Below are 16,442 nucleotides of genomic sequence, written 5' to 3'. Positions count from 1 at the left end.
AATCACTCAGATCCTTACGTTTGCCCATTTTTCCTGCTTCCAACACATCAACTTCAAGAACTGACTGTTCACTTGCTGCCTCATATATCCCACCCCTTGACCGGTCCCACTGGAACGAGATGATCAATGTTATTCACTTCACCTGTCACTGGTTTTAATGTTGTGGCTGATCGGTGTATATCTTGTACAGCCACCCCTAGGAGATATGTGGTGGAATATGAAGCAAGACAGGAGAAATATGGGGGAGTGAGTTTCTTTTTTTATTTTCTTTGTTTTTTCAGATTTGTTTATTTGCTTTGTGGTTTCACTTAATGAGGTGGATGGAACATCAGTTTTTTTGTTCTTCTGAGAAATGGAGGCTCACTCAAAAAGAAAGCTTTTCATAGCTGATGGCATTTCACTAAAACAAACTTGCATAATTCAATTCCCCTGCAGCACTGGAACGCCATAGAATGCGGTTCAAAATTTGTACATTTCAAGGTTACAGTCATCCTCAAGTTTCCATGCTTGTCTGATGTTGAATTAGTATGCGCTGTATACCGACTGTGTTTATCTGACAATTGAACTGGCGGAGAGCCAAGTCAGGAGCTACTCAATATATTCTACAACTAAGGTCATCGCGTGCCCATTCACTATTGCTGACCGGGCTTTTGTCCCGTCAATGAAATTGCTTTTTCAACTTCTAAATACCGAGTGTTTACTGACAGCAGACTGGGCCGGCACGTACGCGATTGATGGTACGCCATTGGAAACAAGACCTGAGAAACGGCGGGGTTACGCTTACAGTAAGATGCCTGAAAAGGACAGCATCAGTGCAACAAAAACAGTTGATTGTATTGACAAGAGAAATGTTCCACGGCGTGGTTAATAGAGAGGAAGGTCCCTGCAGGAGATGGTCTGAGCGGGCAAAAACATGTTTGCTCAGTTTATTCCTGTGTATATACATCCATGAGTCACATATTGGTGACACTCTTGTCTCAGTCATAAGTGAATGCTGCTCAATTCACAGGTAAATTCCTTTGTCTCCCCGTGACATTTAAATGCATTTTACTGGAATGGGTGGGAAAAAAAATGGAAGTATAGTAAGTATATTCCTTCTGTCTTCTTAAACCATGCACCTCACCGATCCATAAAGGGGCCAAAAGATTCAATTTTAACCTTTACCTTCACTTACTCAGCGCTTGGTGCAATCAGCAGTGCTATTTGATTAATGCTCAGTGGACAAAACCAATATTATCTTCTCCCTGAGACTTTTTCTGTACCCCAGCCATTCATCACTTGTATCACAATACATTAAATGCCATGACAATGGTAGAATAATTGTTCGTTTTTTTTACGGCAACCGTTGTTATTTGGCCTTAGCTCATTAGTCATATCTAGATAGGAAAAAATAAAACAGTTCAGTGCTTTATTTTAATCTCCAGATAAGAAAGCGGGAGGAGGGAGTTGTTTTTAGATTTTTCATTTTTTATTTTTTTTGTTCCTTTTTCCCCTGTCTGGACTTGGCAGCCGAGTCCAACCTATGGGGGTGATGCGATAGTAGAAATCACATTTCAGTGTCCGCCATACAGGTAATTGAAATTTATAAACCCAGGGAGGAGTATCAGGCGAGTGTCTAAGTCTGTCCCTTGCGTGACCCATGGTCGTCCATAAGCCTTTGAGACATTGTGTCAAGCTGCTCGAACTGGCAGGTAAAGGTCAGTGGGAAATATCATCTCACAATTTAGGGCCCGGGGACCAGAGGGATTTGTACCTGAGGGCTGACTGCATTACACAAATGGATGTGTCCTGCTACCGATGCATAGCTGCAGGGGAGAAGAGCAACCTATGAAAATTTGAAAGAGAGAGCCAAGTCATTGAGAGCGCTTCACAGGCACAGGCCGATGCTATTCAGAAAATTAAATGGTGTCAGAAGTGAATTCAATACATTCAGGACAAATGAAGCTTTGCTTTACTCATACATACAGTATATAGGATACCATTGATGCGTTGATTGATTGTCCAATTAGAGGCGAGTGAGACGCAGCATTAACTCTGAGTGAAGAGTGCATTGTAAAGTTTCCTGGTAAGTTTTTATTCTTTTCTTTTTTTTTTTTTTCAATCACTTAATTATGTAATGCATACAATGAGTGAATACAATAACAGAAACACCACATGAAATAGGAATTTCCATTTTAAACAATTCAATCAAAAATACAGCTGTAAGCGTGAGTCATTTGAGGTTCATTGACAATTTGTAGTATGTGTCAGCTAGACAAGTCTAACAATTAGCCCTTTGATATACAAGTTTCCGCAGCAACATGAACCGAACCTGTCAAGGGCAACTGTCTCAAAACTCATGACAGCATCTGCCAAACATGGACAAACTGCATCAGTGAAGGGACTCAGCAGTCACATTGACACTTAGAATATTGGATAAATGCAACTGAATTACAGTCTCAAAAATGACCATAGACATGAATCTGCTCCTCGGTCTCAACAAAACCCACACCTTGTGAGCTTTTGAGAGCTGGAAGTTATGGTCGGGCCATTCAGAAACCGGTTGTACCCAGGACACACAACCTGGTATGCGGAGCACAAAACCGGCAATTGAAAATGTCTGTTTTAAAAGTTGAAATATGATGCAAGTCATCTTTCACCATACTTTTTGAACTACTCCGTTTCCGGAAGTGAATTTCCCATTGAGTCACCCCATTGACATTTCAGAAAATCCTTATAGAAAGAGTTTTAAGCATGGAACCAAGCCAACCAACTACGAAATGAATCATGACCACTTAACATTTGATTTGGAGCAAAAAAAAAATTGGAAAACAGAAAAAAAGGGAAAGGTACAAGACTGTGTATATAATTATTTTAAGAGTGAAGAAACGACTCATTCCATAAGCCATTATGTATGATACCTTTCCAACGACTTCCAACCTATCGATAGTTAGGCATGCTTCTCTTGAATTTAACCCTTGTCAATATATACTGTAGTGCTGCATTGCTATGTGGTAAACGTAACGTAAACGATCGTAGAGTTCAGTGGTATCGTTGATGTTGTGATGTCACTGCCGACTGATGCTGTAAACATTTCCATGGTAACAGCGAGCTCCACCAACCAGAGACATCGCTGTTACACTTTAGGTTTGTGGGCAGCGTAGTACTTCTCCATGACATTGGGAATAAGACATATTTATCTTAAAACAAGGTTGATACCATACAGACTTGTGGCTTCTACAGGAGCACATACAGTACCATCGTTTCACAATCTCATACTGTAGCTCGTGGTAAGTCTACCTTGGATGGTTACCACATTATGGCTATTAATAAAAATCCTCGATTCAGAATATAAATGGGGTTTTTACTTCTGGAAACGCACTGTTGACCTCTATGGCATGACGCAGCCCTCTTGTGGGAATCAATGGATCCAATAATTTCTCGGCTGTAATAGCCAAGCTAACCAAGGACTTTGAGGCCATTTTACAACACCAGTTACACCCTGTGGTGCAAACACTGTTCCCTCCTGATGTTTCAATTGTTTCCTGTTGTTTAAATGCCCCCATCTATACTGCTGAACAAATTCTAGAGGTTTCATCAAGGCATGGAAACTTCACGGAAACTGAAACGGAGCAAAGAGTGTTGTCGATTTCCTCCTCCTTCATCCCTTAAAGACCTAACACAATATCCCACTCTGCACATTTTAGGACAGTAAGCACAGCAGTATACATACAATGTGCAATATATAAATAAATAAGAATGATTTGAAGAAAGATTGGCATATTATGAATTACTATCATCAATTATTAATTTCTATGCTCTCATATGAACAAAGAAAAAAATGGTAGTAATTGAAAAACAATTATGTGTCACATATTCAAACACTGTTTTTCCTTTTGGTCCACGTTAACCTTAAGTGTAGTATTGACCAATAAACTTTAACTCCAAGCTGAATATTAACATAAGTTGATCAATATACAAATAAACCAAGTTAACCAAGAAAATCCACTTCCATCCCACATCCCTCCTTCCAGCTCTTCCTCACTCAATGCACAGATTGACACATTGATGAATAAATTTGGTTGTGTTATAGCGGTACACAGTTTACCGAAGCATTGAAGGTTGTTACAATGCATAGATACAAGGCACAGCACATATTTTTAATGTAAAATTTCCAGGAAAGTTTGCACAAATTCACAGAATTACTATCAATGGAGCGCTTTAATTAGCCTTCCAGACAATGTATGTTTGGCATTGGTGTCCATTCTTCTTCATACTTAAATGTATAATCGGTAACCCCCCCCCATTTCTCTGTGGTAGTCGAGGGCTGGTTGGTAGCCTACTATTTTATTTTCGCATCACTCAGATGGCATTAAGGTACCTTGTGCATCCCCCTCGCCCTTAAATGTTTAATTATTCTGTCAGAAATAATGGTTGTAGTCATACATTTCAAAGAATATGCCGCACGCATTTCATTTTAGGGATGAATTATCGGCGGCAGCCAACTTTGGCCTTGGGCTCTGCTTGTGAACACGCAGCGATGTGCTGCCCCACAGGATTTCACTCTCTCTCTTGTTTAGACCGAGTTCACTGTCGAGTATAGAGTTGTATTTTTCATTTATCACTCTTTTATTTATTTATTTTTTACTTAAAATAGGCTTTGCGATTTGCTAACAGAAAAAGAAGAAAAGGTAGCGACAAATATTTGGAGGCGGCAAAGCCCTCGGGCGTCACGTGCACACAAAAATTCACACAATTATCAGTGTAGAAAAGCCCCATACCCACACTTGATTTTGCATTTAGCCAAGGCTTGTACAGTATTTAGCCCAAAGGGGTTCATTGTGTGTCCCACTTAATAAATATTTGATGGTTTTAGGGGTGAACCAATTTATTCTTGGTGCAGTTTGATGCAGCATTACCTGGTTCGGGAGTTTCTATATTTTTGTCTTTTATGGTATAAAGTTATTGTTTTTTTAAGTCCACCATTATCATTTTGTATATCACTTCACTGTCACTGGCTTTCTTCACAATAAATATAGATTTGAACATAGTTTTACACCTACATTTGGTCTCCACCCTATCCCCAACAGAGAAATTAGAATTAGAATAAATAACAGTTGGAATAATAATAATGATATAAACATAGCTGCAGGCAGCAATACATGGGGTCCTGTTTATTTGTTTAAGGTAAGTATTACAGTTTTTTGGTTTCTGTGAAATGCATCACAAGTTACAAAAGTTACAAACATCGTGGACTTACGTCTGGCCCAAAAAACATGGAATTGCGTCTGCATGTTTCTCTTCTGCCGTTCAGTTTAAATATTCCCGAAGAACGGTGTTTCAGGAATTTAGATCAATATAATTGTTCATACAATCTAACACGAATAACAAGTTGGGGTTTTTTTACGACCACTTGGAGATGTATGGTGAATTTATTTGTCATTGGTTCGTAATTTTACAAAGTGACTGTGTTTTCAATACAAAACCAATTTTTGTCAATGCTTGGAGAATTTGGAAAGTTGTATCAATCGTTCTTGATACAAATCTAGAATGGCATGAATCAAACTTGCATGACAGTACATATGAAACATTCCCATTTCAACCAGACGTCTAATGTCTTCTAATGCAACATAATTGTGGTCACATAAGATAGGTCAGTTATAAATTACTGAGTTCGCAGTCCTCACATTAATTTGGCATTAGAATTATTATGGAAGAAATTGTTAATAATTAACACCTTTTTCCTTGTCATTAAAGTTTTCTAAGTTTAGCCGGAGGTAACTATTTATACTTATTTCTTTAAAACAACTGTTTATTTTTTACTTTAAACCAAACCTTGTCATTGTTATAATTTACCTTGTTATGTGTAAGTCTGTGCAGTATGTGTGCGTACGTGTGCATCTATTATGACGTATTTACACAGGTTTACGTATTTACAGAGATTTTCAATAGTAGTCCAACTTACTTAATTTTAGTGGTGACGTTTTTGTAAATTACATTTTCAATAAGTTTAGTTTTCATGAAATATGAAAAAGCGTTCTGGTATTTCTGTGAGCATTTACCATATCACGGCTTCTCTTTTTCCGACGCCTCACTGGATCTTGAACACATCTCTCACTTGTACATTCAAACAGACTTGACATGGTCACAAATCTTTGGACTTTTTTTTCCTATTTTTCATGAATCCTGCAAAGTAATGGGGATCACGGAGATAAAATGTGACCCACCTCAACAAAACCCACATTGTCCCGCATTTTTAAAATTGCCACGAGCCGCCAAATAAATTGGGAAAAAACCTTTCTAGAAGGAAAATTAGATTTTTCCAGATTCGTGTTCTTTGTATTTTTTTTAGTTTTTTTTATCTCTGATCGTATTTTCATAGTCGAGTTTGAATTATAAATAGTAGATTAATGTTAAACCGTGGAGTTAAATATTCCCATTAGATTACATGGGGAAACAGAATTAACTTACCGAGATGCAGAACAGCACTGAACAACGCCGATCAATCGTTTCCTTTGAAGCGACTGTCCAGGTGAAGATCATTCCTCCATATTCCATGTGATGTAAAGTCACAATGTGAAACTGTTTTCATAGAGTTCAACATTAAAATCGTACGTGTTTTATACACACGCCTGGATTCATTGTTGTGTAGGCGGCGTAACACGCTAATAAAAGCTGACGTCACTTCCGTAAACAAGTTGACGAAGCCTCACTTTGAAGGTGATTATCTCAGAAATACAGTTTGCCGCACCCTAGTCATCAACAAGTCATAGCTTTAAAAATATTTGCTTTGATTCGCACAAGTGACACCTTGTTTTGAAGCTCTGATTCTCCACTTTCAAATGACGTGGAAAAAAAACTGAAACGGCGCCAAAAGTACCTAAAATCTGCAGGGTTAGGGTTATCAATAGTTTTTGATTTCAAAATTCAGATAATTTTTCCTGAACACCTGCGGGCTGGAGCCCTTATTATAGTAATAATAATAATAATAATAATAATAATAATAATAATAATAACCGCAGCAGAAATAAGTTAACTTTAGAATTAGAACTAACATTGATTTTGTTTACATTGCCAGCGTTAATTTTTTTAGTATAAGGAACCCTCTTATACCAATGAAGGATGCCAAATATGTAATAATGAGTGATTTAGGCAGAGAGCTCGGCTGTTTTTGCTATTCTTCAAGAGAATGAGTTAGTAAAAATGTTGACCCTGGGGGTGGATTGTTGACTCATCAGCGGCGATGTTCACCGGGGATTGAGATTGCGCTTGGGGGCCAGACTAATGCACGACTTGACGAATCCCACACAATAAGTGTTACCCTGCCCATCTGCCCGGTTGCCTCCAGTGAGGGGCAAGCCCTGTCCAACCCGCCAACTTTGCCCCAACCCTTTATTGGCGTTCAGCAAACATTTGGAACGCAGGCATTAGAGGGGTGGGTAATTTTCAAAGCCTTTACATCTTTATTTGTCACATTGGCAGTACGTATCGGACAGTACAGTTGTGTGGCGAAATGCCCACTGGCAGGCTCCCGAGAAAACCGCGCAGAAGCGTAGGAAAAAAAAAGGAGGGAAATCTACGGAAATGTAGTCGGATAAGAATTGTTGAAAGTAACAATTTAAATTTGTTGTTGTACTCTAGTATCTTATTTAAGTATATTCAGTTTTCAGAGACTTCAGAGACTTTTGTGTTTTACTCCACTACATTTCAAACCACATATCTATATCTTTTACTCTTCCTCATTTGTAACACAGTCACAATTTCCTTTAGTTGGATAAAAGGATTTATTTTTATATATCAAAAGCAAGAGGAACCAATTCCATTTCGTAATCCTGTATTATAGGCTCTGTTATATTGCTGGATATGACAAGTGCTTTTACTTCTAATACTTAAAGTACGTTTAAGAGCAGCAACTTCTATACTTTTACTTTAGTGAAACTGAAAGTCATTCAATACATTTCTACTTGAGTGATTTTGTGTGTGGGTATTTGCATTTTTACCTTAATAAAAAAATCTACATTAATATATGTATAAAATGATTCCTCAAAAAGGTAAGTAGAGTATAGAATCCAGACTCTACTGTATATACCGCTCAGAAAGTATATCCTTAGAAAATCCCCAAAACAACAGCATGAAAAATATATATGATTTTGCTTCATTCCCTATATTTACTCTAGGGGAGTATTAAAGGATAGGGGGGGGTGGGGGGTGGGGGGTTGGCTGGCCTTGACAGGCTGGAGGGGGGTGTCTTTACGGTTGAAAGCATTTTGGATTCTCACTCCTACAATCTGTTTTGCTATTTTGCTAGCAGAGGTGCTTGCTCGTTAGAAAATAGGATTTTAAAAAGACTGACGGAAACACATTGACAAAAAAAGCTGAGGAGCGAACAGCGTATTCAACGGGAGCTAAAGGTTTTAAGTTGAAGAGAAAACAAGCCAATTAGTCACCGGGCGCCCTTTCCCCTTCCCCGCTCAACCTGCTACCTGCCTTTACTTTCTAAGTCTCTTGTTTGGCATCAAGGCTCGTTAAATAATTTGGCGTTACCGTTTATCACCTTTCAACAGGATCATGTCGTGGGGAGACCTGAATATATGGCGTGAGGGTATTTTTTTGTAGTCCTTCCGTAAACACAAGGTCTGAAATGGAGTCAGGGTCTGGGGGGTCTGTTGTGTTTTACGTCGCCGTACAGCCGGAATCTTAAACTTGGGATTGTGAATATAACATATTAATATAATTATCAGGTACCACATCGCATTGGAACTCTCTATGAGTAGCAGAGTAACTAATAGTTCAGCCACAGCAACAATTCTCTGTCAATCCTGCGAAAAGTCGAAAAAATCCTGGTCGACTATTTGCGGCTCATGCCAATGTGTCGCCAATTCATGCCTATAGGCTGATGCAATTTCATTGTGATAATATATCAAAAAATATATGCGGCCGTGCTGTCATACAAACCCTCTGGTTCCTGCAAATGAGGCTCTTGTATTCTGTCAGCCTGAAACCTCTGAAGCGCTTTGTTGCCACAAAGCAAAGAAGACAGGGAGCTTTTCCATAATTCATGGCCAGAAGGGCAAACATATGCTGGCATTTTTCTTACCTTTAGCCATTGCCTATTATGAGATTCTCTTAGCACCTTTTCAGATGGGCCTGGTGCGGATTTTGCCTTGGGCCACATGTAGGTAATGCAGTGGCTCTAGGCGAGAGCGGGCTTTCACATCCACCAGCAGTTGACTGCACACTCCCTGCTCTTCACAATGTGGACCAATAACAGTTTACTTGAATGGCTGCGTATGAGCTGGAGCCGCTATCTGTTTCCCACCTATTTGGGTTCTGTCATCGTGCGTTAAGTGTTGTACCAGGGACGCTCCGGTCAACAGTAGCCGAGTCTGAATCCAAACAGGACAGAGCAGAGGGAGATGGAAAAGGAAATTTTGTCCTCGCAAAAACATTGAAACTCCATGTAATTAAGGCTGTAGCTATGAAGCAGTTTTGCTGGATGTACATTCTCTGAAGTTGAAAGTTAAACTTTACACAAAGAGCCTTGTCAAGTCTTTTTTTTTAATTGAATCGTTAAGGTTATTAACTGTTACAGAAGACAAGGTCTTTTTACTCAGCAAATTCTTCATGAAGTGCAGAAGATATTTTATTTTCATTTCAATGGAGCCAAAGAAGGCAACACAGTAGTGCTGCATCCACAGTTTCTTTGCTGCATTCTCCGCTTTTGAAACCTATTTTGGATTAATCCGGAGAGCGATGCAGAGTGGGAAAGGCAAAGACATTGGAAATAGCAGAGCCTTCAGGAGTCAAGAAGTCAAGAATAAGTTAAACATTAAATGGTTTAATGGTTTAAGTGATAAATGAAAAACCACTTCTTAGTTATATTAAGATGTGTTAACTGTAAATCGATGAAAACGTGTATTATTTTTTTTCATTTTTCATTCACCCACAATTCTCTTTGTTTAATAATGAGTTCCTCCAACAAAGCATAGGAGACATGCTCAAAAAAGTAAGCTTTCGCTCTCATTATCTATTGTTAATTTTGTCCACAAATCATTCTGTTTTTATTTGCATTTAGTTTTTTTTGTTTTCTTCTAAAACCAACCACACATCAATTTATTTCAGCACTTTATGTATTATTAAAAGGAAAATGCAGCAGTCTATGAACGATATTACAACAGTAGTTATGGTTCCCTTATGCAAGAAATTTCAGCCTGTGTGCATGTATTTTGTTAAGAATTTTGAAAAAACAAAATACCCCAAACTGAATGGAAAAACGAGCATGGGATCAGCACAGGAAGAAACAGCGTTGCTTCAGGATTCGGGTTGTGGGTCTTTTCTTACCACGTGCAGCACGCATATGCCTGCACACGCGCACACACGCGCGCATACACACACACACCACACACACAACACACACACACACACACACACACACACACACACACACACACACAACCTAACAATACCACACACCTCCTGTGAGCATCGGATAATGTCATTCCAGCACAGAGTAAGTATGGGGGGCGAAGGTGCTCTGAATTATCTCACAGGGATCCGGAAGAGAGGGCCAGAAGCTTGGGAGGAGCTGCAATAGTAGCCAAAAAGGAGGCATTATCAACACAGCGGCAGATTGGAGGGAGTGACAACATGCTAGAATTCATTCCTTCCCATGGAGGAAAAAAAACGGGCAGTTAATGCAGTCGCCCTTCAGGAGGAGGAGGATGGAGGTGTGACGGTCGTGAGGGAACGATCTGTTGGCTTATGGTGGAATTTCTGCGTTCCGCTTATGTTTGAATCATACCTCTCACGAAGCAACACAGTGGGTCGAGAGTGTTTTTTTTACCGACTCATACTGTTTCTGTTTCTGAGAGAGAAAGAAGCTCTTGCGTGGCTTCTTTGAGAAACCTGCTGCTCTGTATTGTGAGCAGATGTCATGGCAACACCAGCTGCCTGCCTGATTAAATGAGATTAGCAGGTATGTATCTATCTTACCCTGCATACCCCACAACTGTGTAAGGGAGAGAGATGTTTTTTCTTCTCTCGTCGGTGTGGGAACTACTCGATAGATCGCCATATGTACAGAGTATCTATCAGCCGTTTTGTTCCATAAGAGTATTACTTTTTTGTTTATATGTATTTTGTATCTCACAGACATGCATTTCCCAATCCTAGAGCAGTGGCTCTATTATATTTCTTCTGCTGACTACCATCTTCACTGGCACAAATTGTTTTTTGGGGACATAAATTATGTACTGTATGTGCGTGGTATGTGCAGTATTGATGAACATTAAAAAGGTGGCGTGGATACTAATCCCATTAAAACTTATTTTTTCAAATACCGATTTTCAAATACCGATGAAATGTTGGCATTTCTGGCTTTGCTTTTTTTTTTTTTCATAGATTCACCTTTGTTTTCAGTTTTGCATTCCAATCATCTATCCATTTTCTAATTTTTTTGGTTCTTGTACAGATTTTATTTTAAATGTGTATATATATAATATTAAAAATATTTACACACACACATATATATATATATATATATATATATATATATATATATATATATATATATATATATATATATATATATATATATATATATATATATATATTTTAGGTAACATGTTTCCCTGCAGTACCCCTGCCATACCCCGGGTGTACACATACACCCGTTTGTGCATACTTTTAAAAGATTTAGCAAATACATTTTGAGAATGCGACACACACCAGCGCTGGGGCTACATCTTTTTTTTCTCGTCTGTAACCTTTCCAGCGATAATTGATGATCAGTTTTGGAAAGTCATTAAAATGCAGCGTGCGTGTGAGCACTTGGACACAGGAGTGCGGCTTTGCTTTTTTTGTCGTGTGTCGGCCCTCTTCCAACGGCGGCCAAATACGAGAGCCATCCGGTCTCTAGCTTCTACCCATACTCTCTTGCCAAAAGGGCGAATGCATTCTCACTATGATAAGGGATCATTAAAAATACATTGGACTGCGCTTTTTTTTCACTTCCCGCCCCCCATCCCTCCGGGTTCTGCAAGTGAGACTTTTTTCGAGGTTTCTTCGGTGACATCCCTCGGAATCTTATGTGATCGCCCGCCTCGTGCCATTAATTAAAACAGGCAGTCCCTCTTTAAACACATTACAGTGGCTGGCGGGAACCACCGGGGGCCGTGAATAAATATTTTCTCACTCCTGGGCGATTATCATCAACGGAGCAGTTATTACGCGCCCTTTGTTGTTATCAATTCTCTGCGAATACGGCAGTGAGAGATAATGTGTGTATTCTGCCCAAATGCCCAACGATAAATGTAAATTAGATTTGTGCTGGGGCGTTGGGGGCAGGGGTGGTGTCTTTATCACTAGTGGTGCTAGGTCTAAGATGAAACGGGCACATCATGACACGAGCGCCAACACACTGCGATGTCGGAGAAGCTGCGCCGACGATGGGAAAGCACCCAGAGGACAAAAGATTCATCATAGTCTTGCATAAATTAGGTAACAAGTTTACAATGATTTATCGACTTAATAGCTGGACCTGATTACAGCAGAGGACCAGATTGGAGTCATGCTTGGCTGGCTTTGGATTAAAGGGAGGAATAAGCAACACTGTACCGTATGTGGGCATGCTAGTGCTGTGTGTGCGTGTGTGTGTGTGTGTGTGTGTGTGTGTGTGCGTGTGCGTGTGCGTGCCTCTGTTTGCCCAAAAGCACACATATGAATGCAAAACCGTGAAGGGTAGCTGTTCTGCATAACGCAATGCTGGTATGCTAATATTCCGGCACTCCTAAGGGAACGAGCAGGAGCTGTGATTCCCAGCCCGACGACTCAACCCCAAGACTTTAGAAAGGCTGTCTCTGTGTGGACACACAGTCCATGATTCACATGTATAATTACAACTATAGATCAGAATCAGTTTTATTCGCCAGGTACATTTACATATGTTTTGAATTAGTTCTGGTCAGGTTTGGTTCGTTTCTCCAGACAATTCACGTAAAATAAAAAGCCTAAGTCTGAAAAATATGGAGAATAAAAATAATAATGCATTGAATAAAAAGTGAAGTCAAACAAAAACAAAAAGGTGAAATGTATACAAATACAAAAAAAAGTTAAAAATAAGTTTGATATATAAAAATATGCAGAATATATATAAAATAATATAGCAGAATAATAATGTTGATGCTGACGGCACTTCCGTAAACAAGACGAGGATCCGGTTTCACTTGTCTGTGAAAACTTTCACCTCCGTGTTGTTATGGATTACGAGAAGCGGGTGGCGGATCAAAGTCATATTGCGCAGCACGATAGATCCAAGTCAGTGTAAGCAGCGCGTCCTGGAAAACATTTTCCACGATGATAGTCGCTTATGACAAGGGTTTGTCATCAGCTCTCTCTTTGTCCAATCAGTTTCACGTCTCGCCTGACCAGTATTGAGCCACCTTTATTATGAAAACATTGAAATTGTTTTATCCGTCTTTCCTCTCACTTTCACACCTTCCGATTTCTTAACCCCCCCCCACACACACACTGTATCTTTTTCATTGACATTTCCATGGCCGATGCTTAAGGTACTGTACGGCCAGGCAATGTGCCAGACGAGCTTCACACTGCTACAAAATGAAGATGACAGGTCGCTCTTCCATAATTCATTGCCAGAAGGACTAACATATGTTGCCATTTTTCTTACATTCAGCTGCTGCCTGGATAAGCAGTATTTTAAACACCTTTTTTCAGGTGGGCCTGCTGGGTTTTTTTTTGCCTGGAGGCACCCATGTACATATTGCGGCTGTTCTGGGGGTAAAACCAGCCTTTGAGTCAGATTATCAGGGCACTGAACACACTGTCTGCGCTTCAGAGCTTGGCCCAATAATCATTTACCTGAGCGGCTGCGTATGAGTTGGAGCTGCAAACCGATTTCCACCTCTTTCATTTTCACCATCGCCCAGGTTGAATTACATTATAGGTTTAATGCTTACTGTAGAAGCTAGAGGATTTAACTGTAGCTTAATTTGTGGTTAGAATCCCCCAGTCCCGTTTAAAGCATAGGTGTGCCATTTTTCAACCCTTATTACATTGTTGGTTCCCATCATTTTTCACTGAGCACAACCTTGTTTTACTCTTCACTATCAAGAAACTTACAACTCTGCGGCAGCTTCTCACGGTGCTTGAATGGAGTCCAATGGGGTAAATGCCTCACGTGCCTCAAACGCCTTTTAAGCCTTTTAAAAAAACAAAAAAACAAACTGCTTTATTTATTATACCGTTATTGTACGTTATGCCTTGGATGTCCTGCGGCAATTGCAAAAAGTAGTTATAAATGGAATGTTATATTACTGTTCAAAGCATGTTAAAAAATACACAAACATTTAATGTGAGTTTCCTCTTTTTCAAAAACAAGATTTAGGGTGTTTTTAATAAGGCTTGAGGAGCTAAGGAGGTAAGTTTCTCAGTTGTAAAGCGTTCAGTGAGGTTATGCCATGAACAGTTATAAACGATGGGAACCAACATTTTAATAAGGCCTGGGTTGAAAAATAGCAAACCTTTACTTTCAAAACAGTGCATCGCTCTTCTCCACAGCAGTGGGCCCACACACAGTGCATTTGTCGCTCCAATTCAGATCATATATCGTTCAACATATCAAGGAATAAAGAAAGAATGTTGAATTCAGCCTCGCAGCCTTACTCAAACTAGTGTTGGATAATTATCCAAGCGAATGTTGAATAGGTTTGTTGTGTTGAGTAAGTCTACAAACCGAGACAATCAAATAGGGTTTTTGTATTTTATTTGGACTCTGAAAAATAAGAAGTTAAGGCTCTCAATGATACTTCTGGCAGATTAAAGCTATTTGTCAGAAGAGAAGATGGCAGTGGTGTGTCACACTAACGCGATTCCTCTGCCGTTCACACATCTTCATCAGGAGAGTGGGGGGAAGGAGGAGGAGAGTCGGAAAGTGGCGAAGAGGGGAAGAGAGCGATAGAGTTATAAAGACTCGGTGGGGAACGAGTGTTTGGCTCTGGTGCGATGCCCGTGCACCAGAGTGTGAGATTGAGACCGTTATCAGAGAAAGAGAGAGAGTTGGCTTACGTGTACGTGCGGCGCTCATCTGTTTGTCTGCCCGGAACGTATCACCGGTCGCCGATCCGTCGGTCAACGGAGGGATCAGATTACGTGGAAAGGGTGTGAACACAGATATCAATCAGGAATGGTTAATTGGAAATGTTCATGCAGAACATTATTTACATAATTCTCTTTTGGTTGTCACAGAATATTAATAATAATAATAATAATAATAATAATAGTTTTATTTATATAGCACCTTTAAAAACAGAGTTTACAAAGTTCTTTGACAGAGAAATAAAAGTGTGTTCATATCTTGAAATGAAAAGGCAAAGGAACATTAATAAACACAAATTAAATTAATTCTTTAAATTGTAAAAGCGGATAAAGAGACAAAAAAAGCAGATACAACATGATAATGAGAAATAGAAATAAAAGGAAAAAATATGAATTAATTAATTCATAAATAAGTAAAAAAATTAAATAGATAAAGAAAGGGGGCGACGTCACATAAAAGCGGATCTATTAAACTGGGTTTTGAGAAGTGACTAAAAAAAGAAGTGACTGACTGCTAGCCGAATCTCCTAAGGCAGGTCGTTCACAACTTTAGTTTTAAGTCTAGACATTGGAACAGCCAGGAGGGCCCCGCCTGAGGATCTGAGGCTGCGCACTTGGAGTCAGACCCAGACGTTCTTTAAAAGGGATCAGTAAAATCTTAAAATCTATTCTGAACCGAACTGGGAACTAATGGAGAGAAGCCAGGATTGAGGGGATGTGATGTCATCTTTCGGCCGGTAAGAAGACTAGCTGCTGCATTCTCAACTAGACGGAGGTGGGAGAGCGACTTTTGGTTGATGTCAGAAAGGAGGGAGTTACAGTGGTCTAGTCGTGAGAAGATTAGGGCGTGGGTTGCTTTTTCCATGTTGCTGTGTGATAGTATTGGTTTGATTCTTGAAATGGTTCTCAGTTGAAGGAAGCAGGATTTTTTTTTCAAGTTTTTGTTAATAGTTTAGGTCAGAGTCAAACAGTACTCCCAAGTTTCTTGCAACAGACTTAATATTTGTGGACAGAGTGACAAGGCCACTCTCAATATGACTGAATTTGGTGGACTGAACAGTATTCTGATTTGAGATTTTGAATTATAGAGTTGAAAAAAATTCTGTGCCATCCAACTGATGATGATATCATTGAGACAAGCAGCTAGGCTGTTTGGGTCACCAGGTCTCAGAGGAAGGTACATCTGTGTGTTGTCTGCATAGCAATGAAAAGAGACATTGTGTCTTTGGATAATTTAGCCAAGAGACAGCACATACGTAGATTGAAAATGAAATTGGACCTAAAATAGAACCTTGCGGTACACCACAGGCTTATTTGAGCTGTAGAGGATGAGTCGTTGCCTATGGAGA

General features: G+C 39.6%; 1 protein-coding gene across 1 annotated transcript in view; it reads left to right on the top strand.

The window, feature by feature from the left end:
* The window catches only part of LOC307234379 (CUB and sushi domain-containing protein 3-like), a gene marked incomplete at both ends in the record, with an annotated part of 277,445 nt that overhangs the window by 143,597 nt on the left and 117,406 nt on the right, over nt 1-16,442 (top strand). The gene's annotated exons all lie outside the window — the stretch shown is intronic.

The sequence above is a fragment of the Zeus faber genome, assembly GCF_960531495.2.
Source record: "Zeus faber genome assembly, chromosome: 8".
In the NCBI taxonomy this organism is placed as follows: domain Eukaryota; kingdom Metazoa; phylum Chordata; class Actinopteri; order Zeiformes; family Zeidae; genus Zeus; species Zeus faber.
Note: the sequence above shows the minus strand (reverse complement) of the source record. Positions and strands in the feature narration are given on the sequence as shown.